This window comes from Natrix helvetica (genome assembly GCF_964273705.1).
Source record: "Natrix helvetica genome assembly, chromosome: 4".
Classification (NCBI taxonomy): domain Eukaryota; kingdom Metazoa; phylum Chordata; class Lepidosauria; order Squamata; family Natricidae; genus Natrix; species Natrix helvetica.
Genome location: NC_138550.1, coordinates 159,290,582 through 159,304,052, shown reverse-complemented (window position 1 = coordinate 159,304,052; position 13,471 = coordinate 159,290,582). Strand labels below are relative to the sequence as shown.

Here is a 13,471-nt window from a genome sequence, read left to right as displayed (position 1 = left end):
AAGATCATGTCATTTGGCCCTCTCAATTCCTGGCAAATAGATGGTGAAGAAATGGAGGCAGTGACAGATTTTATTTTCCTGGGCTCCAAGATCACCGCAGATGGGGACTGCGGCCAAGAAATTAAAAGACGCTTGCTCCTGGGGAGGAAAACTATGGCAAATCTAGACAGCATACGAAAAAGCAGAGACATCACCCTGCCAACAAAAGTGCGTACAGTCAAGGTTATGGTTTTCCCAGTTGCAATGGATGGCTGTGAAATTTGGACCATAAGAAAGGCTGAGCAGCATCCAAGAATTCAGGCCTTTGAACTATGGTGCTGGAGAAGACTCCCTTGGACTGCAAGGCAATCCAACCGGTCAGTCCTAAAGAAGATCAACTCTGACTGCTCTTTAGAAGGCCAGATCATGAAGAGGAAACTCAAATCCTTTGGCCACCTAATGAGAAGGAAGGACTCCCTGGAGAACAGCCTAATGCTGGGAAAGATGGAGGGCAAAAGAAGAAGGGGACGACAGAGAATGAGGTGGCTGGATGGAGTCACCGAAACAGCAGGCGTGAGCTTCAATGGACTCCAGAGGATGGTAGAGGACAGGAAGGCCTGGAGGAACGTTGCCCATGGGGTCATGATGGGTTGCACACAACTTCACAACTAACAACAATATATCCAGATTGTCACAAAGTGTTTTGTAATCTTCTCCCAATTCTCTATACAGACCGTTTAAACAAAATCAATGCACCTTAAGTAGCATCATGTAGGACTGGATCAAAAATCTATCTGGTAGATCACTATACGTCGGTTGCAATCTGTCTTAACCAGACACAGGTTTTTCTGCCTGTGCATATGGAACAGAGAACATATTGGGTTCATAAGCAAGTTTGGGTCTAGTATTTAAGGCATCAGGCTAGAAAGCAGGTGTCTGTCAGTTCTAGTCCTGTCATAGGCGCGAAAGCCAGCTGGGTGATTGTGAGTCAATCACCAGGTGACTGTCACTTCCAGTCCCATTTTAGGCATGAAAGCTGACTGGATGACTTTGGGCCAATCACCAGGAGACTTGGAGTTCTAGTCCTGCTTTAGGCATAAAAGCCAGCTGGGAGACTTTGGGTCAGTCCTGCTCCATTAGTGGAGGTTTTTAAGAAAAGATTGGGCAGCAATTTGTCCAGAATGGTTTAAGGCAGGGGTGTCAAACTTGATTCTGTCACAGGCCACATGGGATTTTGTTCACCCTTGGAAAACTGTTGTGGGTGTAGCCTGGTCACTGCGGCGGACTTGGTGAGTGTGGCTGGGCCCAGAGCAGCAGGGGCCAATCCCTCGCCATCTCTGGGATGGCCCACAGGCCAACTCCGTAGCCAGTCTGCGGGCTGCATGTTTGACACCACTGGTTTTTTTTTAAGAGTTCTACTATTTTTTAGTTACAAAAATAAACATTTCATCTTTTCTTATGCAGTGTATCGTCTGGGTACAAACGTCTCTGTGCAACATCGTTCCTCTTTTGCTACATCTTTCACATTCATATGAACATGATTTCCCTAAGTTTAGTATTATACTATATTGAACATTTAAATGTTATGGAACTCTCCATTTGTCTTCTTAATACCTTCTAGTAATAATACCATATCAACATTAAGCATCGTCATTCTCATCATACACATACTAACAGTTTTCATCTTTTTTATATCTCTATCTAAGTGTATTATCTACTTATTTTTTTAAGCTTTCTTCATTTCCAAACTCCTTTTTTCTCTCTCCAACCATTGGTAAAATACTCCCCAAATCATATAATATTTTGGTATAGGGTCTCCTCCTTGAGCAGGGAGTTGGACTAGGAGAACTGCATGGTCCCTTCTGACTTTGTTATTCTGTTATTTCTATATTCTGTATGCCATAACTCCTCTACCACTAGCCTAGATTTCAGAAAGCTAAGTAGATTCCGGAGAAACCCAAAAGACCAAATACATGAATCAGCAACACTGCTGCTCGTTGTCAGCCGAGACTGTTCTTTCCCAAGCCATGTCTGTTCCCAGCTGGTCCTAGCTTACCTCCAAGTTAATAAGTAGGCAATCTGTGGGCAGGAGCTCATGCCATCCAATGGTACATGGTTTTGCAAAGCATGAGCAAGAATAGAAAAAAACCACTTCAGACAAGGCTACCACGAGACTAATTGAAATCAGATGCATGCTGACTCAAGGTTGGTCTCTTTTGCAGAGAACCAAGTCCCCCTAATGGGATGCCCCCTCCCCTTTTTAGAAAGATTTAAGAGCATTTTCTTCTCTTGCTGTCAGTATGGATAATCAGGAGGCCCTTGCAGCTGTACAGCTGCTCTCAATGCTGGAGGCATAACTACCAAATTCATATCAAGTTACTCAAAAGGCACCAGTGTAGATTCCTTTGTCCTTGGTCTTCCTTGGCATCTATTTTGAAGCTTCAGTGGCCTGTTTTTCTTTAGGATGGGTCTCTAGGACAAGAGGATTTGCATACTAATTCTGAAGTTTGAAGGTCTGAATGAACACATGACTAACTGGTAGAGTGTGAGATCTTTAACTGGTAGAGTTAACTATTCTTTATCAAATGCCTTACTGAAGTCCAAGTAAATTATATTGGCAGTATTCCTTTGGTCCATTAATTTTTTCATTTTGTCAAAGAATGCAATATGATTAGTATGGCATGGTCAGTTTTTGCCAAACCCACGTTGGCTTTTGGTTATTACTTTGTTTGCTTCTAGGTGTTTGCTGATTCGTTGCTTGATAATCTTTTCCAGAATCTTCCCTGGTCTGGCTGATAGGTCTGTAATTTTCTGGATCTATTTTTCTCCCCTTTTTTGAAGATGGGGACTACATCAGCTCTTTTCCAGTCCTCTGGTAGCTCCCCGGTGCTCCAGGATCTCTGAAAGATGTAGTTCAGTGGTTCTGAGATCTCATCTGCCAGTTCGTTCAGAACCTTGGGGTGTAATCCATCCGGTCCTGGTGATTTGAACTCGTCTAGGGTAGACAGGTGTTCACTTACCATTTTTTCCCCCTATTTTAACTTGTGTTCCTAATTTTTTGTGGTGCTGTTTTTGATAGGTTGGACTGGTTTTTTTCCCCCTGATTATTTTGATTCTGAACTTGAAGGTCTGAATGAATCTAGAAGCTTGAAATATACGACTAACTGGTACAGTTTGAGATAACTAACTGGTAGAGTTTGAGATAGAGAAAAGAAGGACTAGGGTAGACTACATGATAGCAGTATTCCAGTCCTTGAGGGGCTGCCACAAAGAAGAGGGGGTCAATTTATTTTCCAAAGCACCTGAAGACAGGACAAGAAGCAGTGGTTGGAAACTAATCAAGGAGAGAAGCAACCTGGAATTGAGGTGAAACTTCATAACAGTGAGGATAATTAACCAATGGAACAGCTTGCCTTCAGACATTGTGGGTGCTTCATCACTGAGGATTTTAAAGAAGAGACTGGACAGTCACGTATCTGAAATGGTATAGGGTCTCCTGCTTGAGCAAGAGGTTGGACTAGAAGATCCCCAAGGTCCCTTCCAGCTCTATTCTGATTCTGATCTTGGATCTTTTGCAAAAGAGGCAACTGGAAGGAAATGAGTGATGTTCCACAGTTGAGTGATCCAACTCAGTATCCAGATCAAGGACACGATTACATATCTGCAGAATACAATGGCAATTTTAGTCAAATGAAAATTTCATGTGAGGGTTAAGCATGCCAAATTCCATGTAAATAAGGCATGCATTTCTTTCTTTTCTTTTCTTTTTAAAGCCACATCTCTTTCGGGTTTTTTTTTTAAGTCCTTGATTTAGGAACACAAGGGAGCCCAAAATTTCTGTGTGGCTAAGCTAAGTTGTGAAGGGAGGTTTGCCTCATTTTATCACTTTTCTTGCCGCAGTTGCTAAGGGAATGACTGCAGTTAAGTTAATCAAAAGGTTGCGAAGTGAATTTTGATTTTCCTTGTCAGAAGGTCCACAAAAGAGGATCACATGATCCCGGACAGCTGCAACTGTCATAAATAGGAGGCAGTTGCCAAATATCTGAATTTTGATCATGTGACCATGGGGCAGGGGTGGGTTCCTGCTAGTTCGAGCCTCTTCTATAGAAGAGGTTCCACAAATCTACAGTACCATTTATAACCGGTTCCAGCTCCCTCCCCCGCTCCGTCCGCACATCATCAAGATGAAGAGCGAGAGGAGGAATTCTGGGAGTTGAAGTCCACAAGTCTTAAAGCTGTCAAGTTTGAACACCCCTGGGGTTTTTTTTTCTAAAGGGTTAGGGGTGCAAGGGTCTTGTAACTTGACAGCTTTAAGACTTGCACACTTCAATGCCAGAGTTCCTGAGCCAATATTTTGGTTGCTAAGCAAGAGCATTGTTAAGTGAGTTTCACCACATTTTACAAGTTGGGCCACGTCCACCCAGTCACATGACTGCCAAGCCACTCCCACTCGGTCATATGGCTGGCAAGCTACTCCCACCCGGTCACATGTCTGGCAAGCCACTCCCACAAAGCAGGCCACAACTACAGAAGAGGTTCTAAAAATTTTTGAAACCCACCACTGTCATGAGGAGGCTGTAAGGATCCTCTGCTAAGTTTTGTTTGTATGAAGAACAGTTGCCGGATTCGGGTTTGGCTAGTCTAGAGAAAAGAAGAATTAGAGATGACATGCAGGGGTTTACATAATTTAACAAGCAGTTCGCCTAGTGCAGAACTAAAAATGTGAGCGCATGCACATGCCAGTGGTAGGTTTCAAAAATTTTTAGACACTATTCTGTAGGTTTGGCCTATTTTGTGGGAGTGGCTTGGCAGTCATGTGACTGGGTGGGAGTGACCAAGTCGATGTCACTGAATTCTTTGCCCCAAAGAATGACCTACAAAAAGAAGATGTAAAAAAGGAAATTTATTATTTTGTGCACTTGCTACTTAAATAAGAATAAAATAAGTACACAAAACAATAAAACAGCTACTTACAGAGGAAATATGGCTGTCCTTGCCAGTCTTCAACATTACTGACCACTTTACACACACACTTCCAGCCCCTCTGCCTCTTCCCGCTTCCTGGATTCACTCAAATGTTTTTAAGACTCACAGCGAGCGAACGGCAACCGGGCAACTGGGGGGAGTGAGCGAGGGGGGGCAGGTGGGAGGGAGAGTTCCAGTACTGTCCCACCAGACAAAGGGGTTCTAAAAGTACGGTAAATTTGACGAACCCATTCTGGCATACCAGTGTGAACCGGGAACAACATACCCCGCATGCACACACTTTGCTCTCTCGCACGCCTTCTGCACTTGCATGTGGCTTTAAGCACACAGCAATTTCATGTGTGTGGCTTCCAGAACACCTTCTCGGGCAGCCATGGTGAGTAGAGTGGGCGAGGTGCAGAAATCAGCTGAGTTGTGTGGATGGGGCGAGTGAGCCAGAGAGTGAGATATATAGGACGGGATTGCACTGGGGTTGGTGGGTGGGCCCAGCTGGTGGTCAGAACTACCAGTTTGCCCGAACCGGTCCAAACCGGCAGCAGCCCAGCTCTGACTGCAATTGTCATAAATATGAACCTGTTGCTAAAATCTGACTTTTGATCTTTTGACCATGGGGATGCTGCAACGGTCATAAGCGTGAACAACAGTCATATGTCACTTTTTTCCAGTGCCGTTGGAACTTTGAACAGTCACTGAATGAACTGTGGTAAGTCAAGGGCTACCTGTAATTTCATTCCTTTTCAGACAGACAGGGATGAGATTTCTAGCAATTCATAACAGCAGGTCAACTAAACCAATGGTGAAATTCAAATTTTTTTACTACTGGTTCTGTGAGTGTGGCTTGGTGGGCGTGGTAGGGGAAGGATCCTGCAAAATCCCCATTCCCTCCCCACTCCAAGGGAAGGATACTACAAAATCCCCATTCCCACCCCACTCCAAGGGAAGGATACTGCAAAATCTCCATTCCCTCCTTACTCCAAGGGAAGGATGCTGCAAAATCCCCATTCCCACCCCACTCCAAGGGAAGGATACTGCAAAATCCCCATTCCCACCCCACTCCAAGGGAAGGATACTGCAAAATCTCCATTCCCTCCCTACTCCAAGGGAAGGATGCTGCAAAATCCCCATTCCCTCCACACTCCAGGGAAAGGGTACTGTAAAATCTCCATTCCCATCCCACTCTGGGGCCAGCCAGAGGTGGTATTTGCCAGTTCTCTGAACTATTCAAAATTTCCACTACTGGTTCTCCAGAACCTGTCAGAACCTGAACTAAACCCGTTGTGATGCTATGCATAGAATATTTGGTCTTTCATGTAATATCAGTCATTCGACCAGGTCAGGAGTTAATCTGGGTCATATAACACATTATTGCACTATTTCTCAGGAGATAGAGAAGGTTTTTTTAAAAAAAGATGCTATTACAGAATGAACATTACATCTAATTATTATTTTTTTTTCTCTCTCTCTAACTCCAGTTTCCTATTATGGAGCAACCAGTGACGGTCTCATTGCAAAGTTCACTCTGAGAAAAGAGATCTGTTGAACATCGATCCCAGGATCCCCCCCTGCTTACTTTTCCCTAATGTCATTTTACGTACAAGATAAAGGTACTTTGCTTTGGCTACTTAAGCTGCTGGATAAAGAGAAGTTAATGTTGGACCACTTCAAGTACAATCATAGGATTTGACAATCTAGCACATATCCTTTCCCAATTGTCTCCAAGACTACACTTCTAGCAGAATTGTGCAAAGAATAACAGAATAACAGAGTTGGAACCTTTGAGGTCTTCTAGTCCAACCCTCTGTTCAAGCATTACTATTCCAGACAAATAGCTATCCTATCTCTTCTTAAAAGTCTCCAGTGATGGAATGCCCACAACATCTGTAGAAAAGCTGTTCCTCTGATTAATCGTTCTCACTGTCAGAAAATTTCTCCTTAGTTCTAGGTTGAATCTTTCCTTGATTCGTTTCCATCCATTGTTTTCTTGTTTTGCCTTCTGGTGCTTTGGAAAATATCTTTATTGTATTCTTTCCTCCCCGACTTACGACCGGGGAATTCCCCCTGTTGTCAGCCAGCAACAGCCATGCTGCGCCTTAGCCAATCAGGCGCGGCATGGCTGAAGGCGGGCTGATCTGATCTCCTGATTGGTTCCTCGGCCTGACAGCTCTCCCTTAAATAGCTGTCAGGCTAAGGAACGGGTGATTCTCTCCTGTATGACTACTTGCTGTTATTACAAATAAAATAGAGTTGGACGTTCCTCAGTTGTCAAGCCTCATCTTTCCCCACACTTCTTCACTGGCGACGAAGGTGGGATCCTCCTGAGGCGACGACCCTGACGGAACCCGACCTCTTTACACAGCCGCTTGAGTTTAGCTCCCCGAGCCGCACAACTTCAAGCCGCAATGTCTTCGCTTCCCCCGTTCGCTCCCTTCGGAACCGAGGGAGAGGGATGGACGGGATTTTTGGAGCGTTTTGAGTGTTTCCTGCGAGCCAACGGGAAACGGGGTATCCCGATGGAGGAGAAGTGCAGCTTCTTCCTCAGTAGCTGCGGAACCCCGATGTTCAACGCCGCCCGGGCGTTGGCAGCCCCAGTGCCAGTCCACGACCTCGACTGGGACACGCTGATGGCCAAGCTGAAGGGACATTACGCCCCGACCCCATCGAAAATCACCAGGCGGTACGCTTTCCGTCAGTGCGTTCAGAAGCCGCACGAAGACGTCAGCCAGTTCCTCCAGTCCTTGCGGACCACAGCCATACCCTGCGAGTTCCCAGACTTGGAGGACAACCTGGTGGAACAATTCGTGAGCGGCATCAGGGACCGCCGGCTGAGGAGGCGTCTCCTGGCTCGGCCAGAAATCACCCTGTCAGAGGCGGTCGCTGAGGCACGGGCGGCGGAGTTGTCGGAGCAATCCGTCGCTGAGATGGACCGCCACCCGTTTCAATCTTCCCCAGCGCAGACCTGCCTCATTGATCAGCTGGTGCCCATTCCGAGCCCGGCTGAGGAAGAGGAAGAACTCGTGGCTCGCCTGGCAGAGCTGCGGAGCCGCCGCAATCCGCGACCTCCGCGCCAGACTGTGACAGCCTGCCTTGGCTGCGGAGGCAGCCACGACCGGTCCGCCTGCCCATTCCGGGCATCCATCTGCCGCCGGTGTTCGAAGAAAGGGCACCTGGCCCAAGTTTGCCGAGCTGTGCTACCACCACCACCATCCCAGGGAGCCACAGGCCAGCCGATGACAGCCGGACCGCAGCAGCAGCCCCGTCGCCAGCCGCGATCGAAAGCCAGCTGTTACACCGTGGAGCCAGGCCCAGCAGCCGCCCCTGCTGAGGCGATCTACCAGGCCTCCGCAGGTGCGGACAGAATCAAGGCGTCAGTCCTCATTGAGGGCGCGCCTTGCGTAATGGAGGTGGACTCCGGCTCGTCCCGCTCCTTGATTGCCTGGGCAGACTTTCAGAAACTTTGCCCTGGCGTCCTTAAACGCCAGTTGTCTGCTAGCCCCGTGGCTTTAAGAGACTATCAGGGGTCACTTATCCCAACCCTGGGCTGTCACACAGTCAGGGTTGAATACGGGGGGTTTTCGGGGTGCCTGCCAATCCTAGTGGTTGAGAAGCCCCTCCCCGCATTACTGGGGCTAGATTGGTTCCCCGCCCTTGGTCTCTCCGTGCAGGGGGTGCACTCCATCTCAGACACGCCCCCTGACGTAGCTGCTGTCATCTCCGCCTACGCGGACGTCTTTGACGGCCAGCTGGGACTATACAAGGGCACCCCCATCTCTCTTAATTTAGATCCCCAGGTTGCTCCCATTAGGCTGAAGGCCCGCAGGGTGCCTTTTGCCTTAAGGGCCAAAGTTGATGAGGAGATTGACCGCTTGTTGGCGCAGGGCGTATTGGAGCCTGTTGACTACTCGCGTTGGGAGACCCCAATAGTGGTCCCTGTGAAGGCCGACGGTTCCATACGCCTCTGCGCCGATTTTAAGTCAACCATCAATTTGGCCCTTCAGGCAAACCCCTATCCAGTCCCTGTCGTACAGCACCTGCTCCACTCCCTGGGGCAGGGCTGTATTTTTGCGAAACTGGATATGGCGCAGGCCTACCAGCAGCTCCCGGTGGATGACGAAGCGGCGGCTGCGCAGACTATCGTCACCCACCGTGGGGCTTTCCGTTGCCGCCGCCTCCAATTTGGCGTTTCCGTGGCCCCGGGGATCTTCCAGAGCCTCATGGAGCGTTTGCTCCATGGGCTCCCTGGCGTTGTACCCTATTTCGACGATGTCCTGATCGCTGCATCCAGCCGCTCAGGACTCCTCGAAGTACTGGGGAAGGTCCTCGACCGTTTTAGGGGCGCGGGTCTCAAATTAAAGCGCAGCAAATGTTCATTTGCTGTGCCTAAAGTGGATTTCCTCGGCTTCTCCATTGATGCCCACGGAATCCACCCCACCCCTACTAAAGTCGCAGCCATCAAGAACGCCCCCACCCCCACCTCTAAGGCGGAGCTGCAGTCGTTCTTGGGGCTTTTAAATTTCTACGCGCCATTTTTGCCGCACAAGGCGTCACTAGCCGAGCCGCTGCAGTCAAAGACATGCTGACGTCAGAGGCAGTCCTAGTCCAATATAGTGACAGGATGCCCCTGACTCTGGCGTGTGACGCCTCCCCCGTGGGTTTGGGGGCGGTCCTGAGCCACGTCCTCCCCAACGGCTCGGAAGCCCCCATAGCTTTTTATTCCCGGACACTCTCTCCAGCGGAGAGAAACTACAGCCAGATCGACAAGGAGGCTCTGGCTGCCGTGTCCGGGGTTAAAAAGTTCCACGAATACCTCTACGGACGGCATTTCACGCTCTTCACTGACCACAAGCCGCTCCTTGGGCTTCTGGCCGGTGACCGTCCGACCCCTCCCATTCTGTCACCCCGGATGACACGTTGGGTGGAGTTCCTAGCGGCATACTCGTATGCCCTAGTCTACCGCCCTGGCAAGCAGCTGGGGCACGCTGATGCCCTCAGCCGCTGCCCCTTGCCCGTCTCCGACCCTCAGACAGTGCCTTGCCTGTCTGTTTTGGCCATTGCAGACCTGGCCTTGCCGCTCTCTGCGGGCGATGTGGCGGCAGCGTCTCTGGCCGACCCCACCCTCTCCCAGGTGATGACCTGGGTTCTGCGGGGGTGGCCTGGGGGGCCGGTGCCCGACGGCCACCGCCCCTACAAGGCCAGGCAGTTAGAGCTGTCCCTTCACAGTGGGTGCCTCCTGTGGGGGGACAGGGTGATCATTCCACCCACTCTGCGTGACCAGGTGCTGTCTCGCCTCCATGAGGGCCACCCTGGCATAGCGTGCATGAAGGCATTGGCGCGCAGCTATGTCTGGTGGCCCCGTCTGGACGACGAGATAGCTACCTGGGTTGCCAGGTGCTCGACCTGCCAGGTCTCCCGTCCAGCGCCTCCGGCGGCCCCGCCGCGGGAGTGGGAGATTCCCCGCGGCCCGTGGTCACGCCTCCACCTGGATTTCGCCGGGCCTTTCCGAGGTCAGGTTTTCCTGGTTGTGGTGGACGCTTACTCGCGCTGGGTGGAGCTCATCCTCATGACCTCCACCACAGCCGAGGCCACTGTCCGAGCACTAACGCGCCTGTTTGCCACTCACGGCTTGCCGGACGTTGTTGTGTCGGACAATGGTCCTCAGTTTGCGTCCACCGTGTTCCAGGGTTTCCTGGCCACCCAAGGCATCAGGCATGCCCTCGTCGCTCCCTATCATCCGGCCAGCAATGGCCGGGCGGAACGCGCTGTCCGCTCGGCCAAAGACGCCCTTGGACGAATGGACAAGGGCGACTGGCCCACGAGGGTGGCTGCTTACCTCCTGGTTCAGCATTCCACCCCGTGTCCATTGTCTGGAAAAACCCCCGCTGAGCTGCTGATGGGCCGGCGCCTGCGGACCACCTTAGATAGGTTGCACCCAACCTATTCTGAGGCACAGCCAAGCAACCTGGGACCCCCTCCTCGTTCCTTTCGCGAGGGCGATCCAGTATGGGCAAGGGCTTTCTCCGGGGATTTTAAGTGGGTGCCTGCCACCGTCACTTTTGTAACCGGCCCCGCTCTTACAGGGTCCGGACCGCCGACGGTGCAGACTGGCGCCGCCACGTGGATCAATTAAGGTGTCGCGAACCTTTGGATCCACACAACATCCCCGCAGGGTCGGCCTCGCCAATTCCACCCGAGGCCCTGGGGTTGGCGCCGCACCCGATTCCCCCGCCGTGGCAGTTGCCCAGGCCACAAGAAGTTTCGGCAGAGACTGTTCCAGGCGCCTTCCGCTTTCCACAGCCCTCCATCGTTCCAGCCCCCGTTGGGCTACCAGCTCCGCCATTGCAACCGACTTTGGCCTTCCCTCAATCAGGCCAGCCTGTCCCTCGCAACAATTCGAACTTCCCTGACTCAAACCCGCCAGCGGCCGCGCCACCCCGGCCCTGCCTACCTGCTCCCGAGTCTCCGCCTCCTCCTCCGGCTGGGGTAGGCCTTCAAGATGGCGCCCGGAGCTCCACTCCCTTCAGGGAGGAGCTCCCACGGACACCACCTCCTTCTCTGACGGTCTGCCCAGTTCTGAGGCGTTCTGGGCGTGTCCGTCGCCGCCCAGCCTATCTTAGCGACTACGCATGCTCCACTGCTACGCATGCGTCCTCGCTAGGGGGGAAGGAGTATTGTATTCTTTCCTCCCCGACTTACGACCGGGGAATTCCCCCTGTTGTCAGCCAGCAACAGCCATGCTGCGCCTTAGCCAATCAGGCGCGGCATGGCTGAAGGCGGGCTGATCTGATCTCCTGATTGGTTCCTCGGCCTGACAGCTCTCCCTTAAATAGCTGTCAGGCTAAGGAACGGGTGATTCTCTCCTGTATGACTACTTGCTGTTATTACAAATAAAATAGAGTTGGACGTTCCTCAGTTGTCAAGCCTCATCTTTCCCCACACTTCTTCAATCTTGACTCCCCCTTCTTTGTGGCAGCCCCTCAAATATTGGAACACTGCTATCACGTCTTCCCTTATCCTTCTTTTCACTAGAGCAGACATACCCAATTCCTGCAACCGTTCCTCATATGTTTTAGACTTCAGCCCCCACAACAGGAGTGAAATTTCCTTACCTTCACTACCGGTTTGCAAATGTGAGCATGTGCATGCACAGAGCATCAAAAACGTGATGATGTCTGGACGGGTAGGGGGAGCCTGCTACCGAGTGCGTCTGCAAAGATAAGTAGAACAACGAGGGGGAGGGGAAATCCACTGTGCCGCACGTTTCTAGCTAATATAAATTGTGCATCACAGCTAATCATTGGAAATACCGGTTCGCATGAACTGGTAGCATTTTTTTTACTACTGATTCAGGCGAACTGATCCGAACTGGTAGCCTTTCACCTCTGCCCCACACCCAGCTTGTTACTATTGGAACCAAAAGGACTCTGTTATGGAGCTGTGCTTTCTGCAGGATGTTTTCTGCCCTGTGTCCCTTCACTTCATCCCCAACAGCCTGCGCCTGTGTTCAACAGTGAAGGGACTCAAGGCAGCTCTACAACACAGCCCTTTCAACAGTTCCGAGAAGGCTCCATCCTTTTTAGCACCATTCAAAACCCTAATGACACAGATAAACCTCCAAGTGGCCTCAACGACTCTCCAAAAGAATGCAAATGACCAGCTGTCTGCAAGGAGTATAAATCCTTCCATTCCTCATCATCCAGTCAGAGCTGAAGAAGCTTCTTGGAGGAGAAACGAAATGTCTACAAAGAAAACAATTTCAGTTGCCTCTTGAAAATGCACCTTTTCAAGGGAGGTTGTCAAGGGGCAACCATGACTTAGATGACTGAGAATCTCCATAGACGATCACAGTGAGGGCTAACTTTTTCGGCGGTGAGTATAGAAAGTGTGTGCGTGCACACACCCATAATGCAAGGCATGCGCAACTCCCACATGCCCCACCCATGCACATGTGCACCCCTCATGTGCCCCCACCGCCAAGCATGCAAATACCACCTCCCATGCACCACTTCTTCCCGCAAATGTGCACATGGCCCCTGTGCAACCCACCCCACCCCTGCATACAGGTGTGTCCCATGCATGCACACATGGATCCCCACGTGCGCCCTGCCTCCATGCATTCACATGTGACCCCCTGTGTGTGCACCCCTGCACATGTGTGTGCATCTCCCGCATGCACCCAACCCCCCCAGTACATGCACGACAGAGACCCGAAAACCAGCTGGCCAGTAGGACACGTGCGTGCATGTACAGTGCCATAGGTTCACCATCACAGGGTTATCAATTCCATTCATCTTGTTGCTGACAGTGGTGGGTTGCAGGCGGTATGCCCCGGTACGGGCATCCCAGATCCTGCCTGGAGCACTGGATACTGTTCCGGTACAGTGCTCCGGAGGCCCACCTGCCTGCCTGAGCTCCTTACTGGTCTTTTAAGTCTTCAGCACTTCTGCGCACACACATGGCATGTACAGCACCTGCGCGATGCTCTGCTGAGCAGATGGAGTATCGCAGAGGC

General features: G+C 50.8%; 1 long non-coding RNA gene across 1 annotated transcript in view; it reads left to right on the top strand.

The window, feature by feature from the left end:
• Positions 1 to 6,691, top strand: part of LOC309390495 — a 30,303-nt gene extending 23,612 nt beyond the window's left edge. The window contains exon 3 of the long non-coding RNA XR_014175143.1: positions 6,438 to 6,691. This is a non-coding gene — a long non-coding RNA (uncharacterized lncRNA). The remainder of the gene's footprint in view (positions 1 to 6,437) is intronic.
• The last annotated feature ends 6,780 nt before the right edge of the window (positions 6,692 to 13,471 follow it).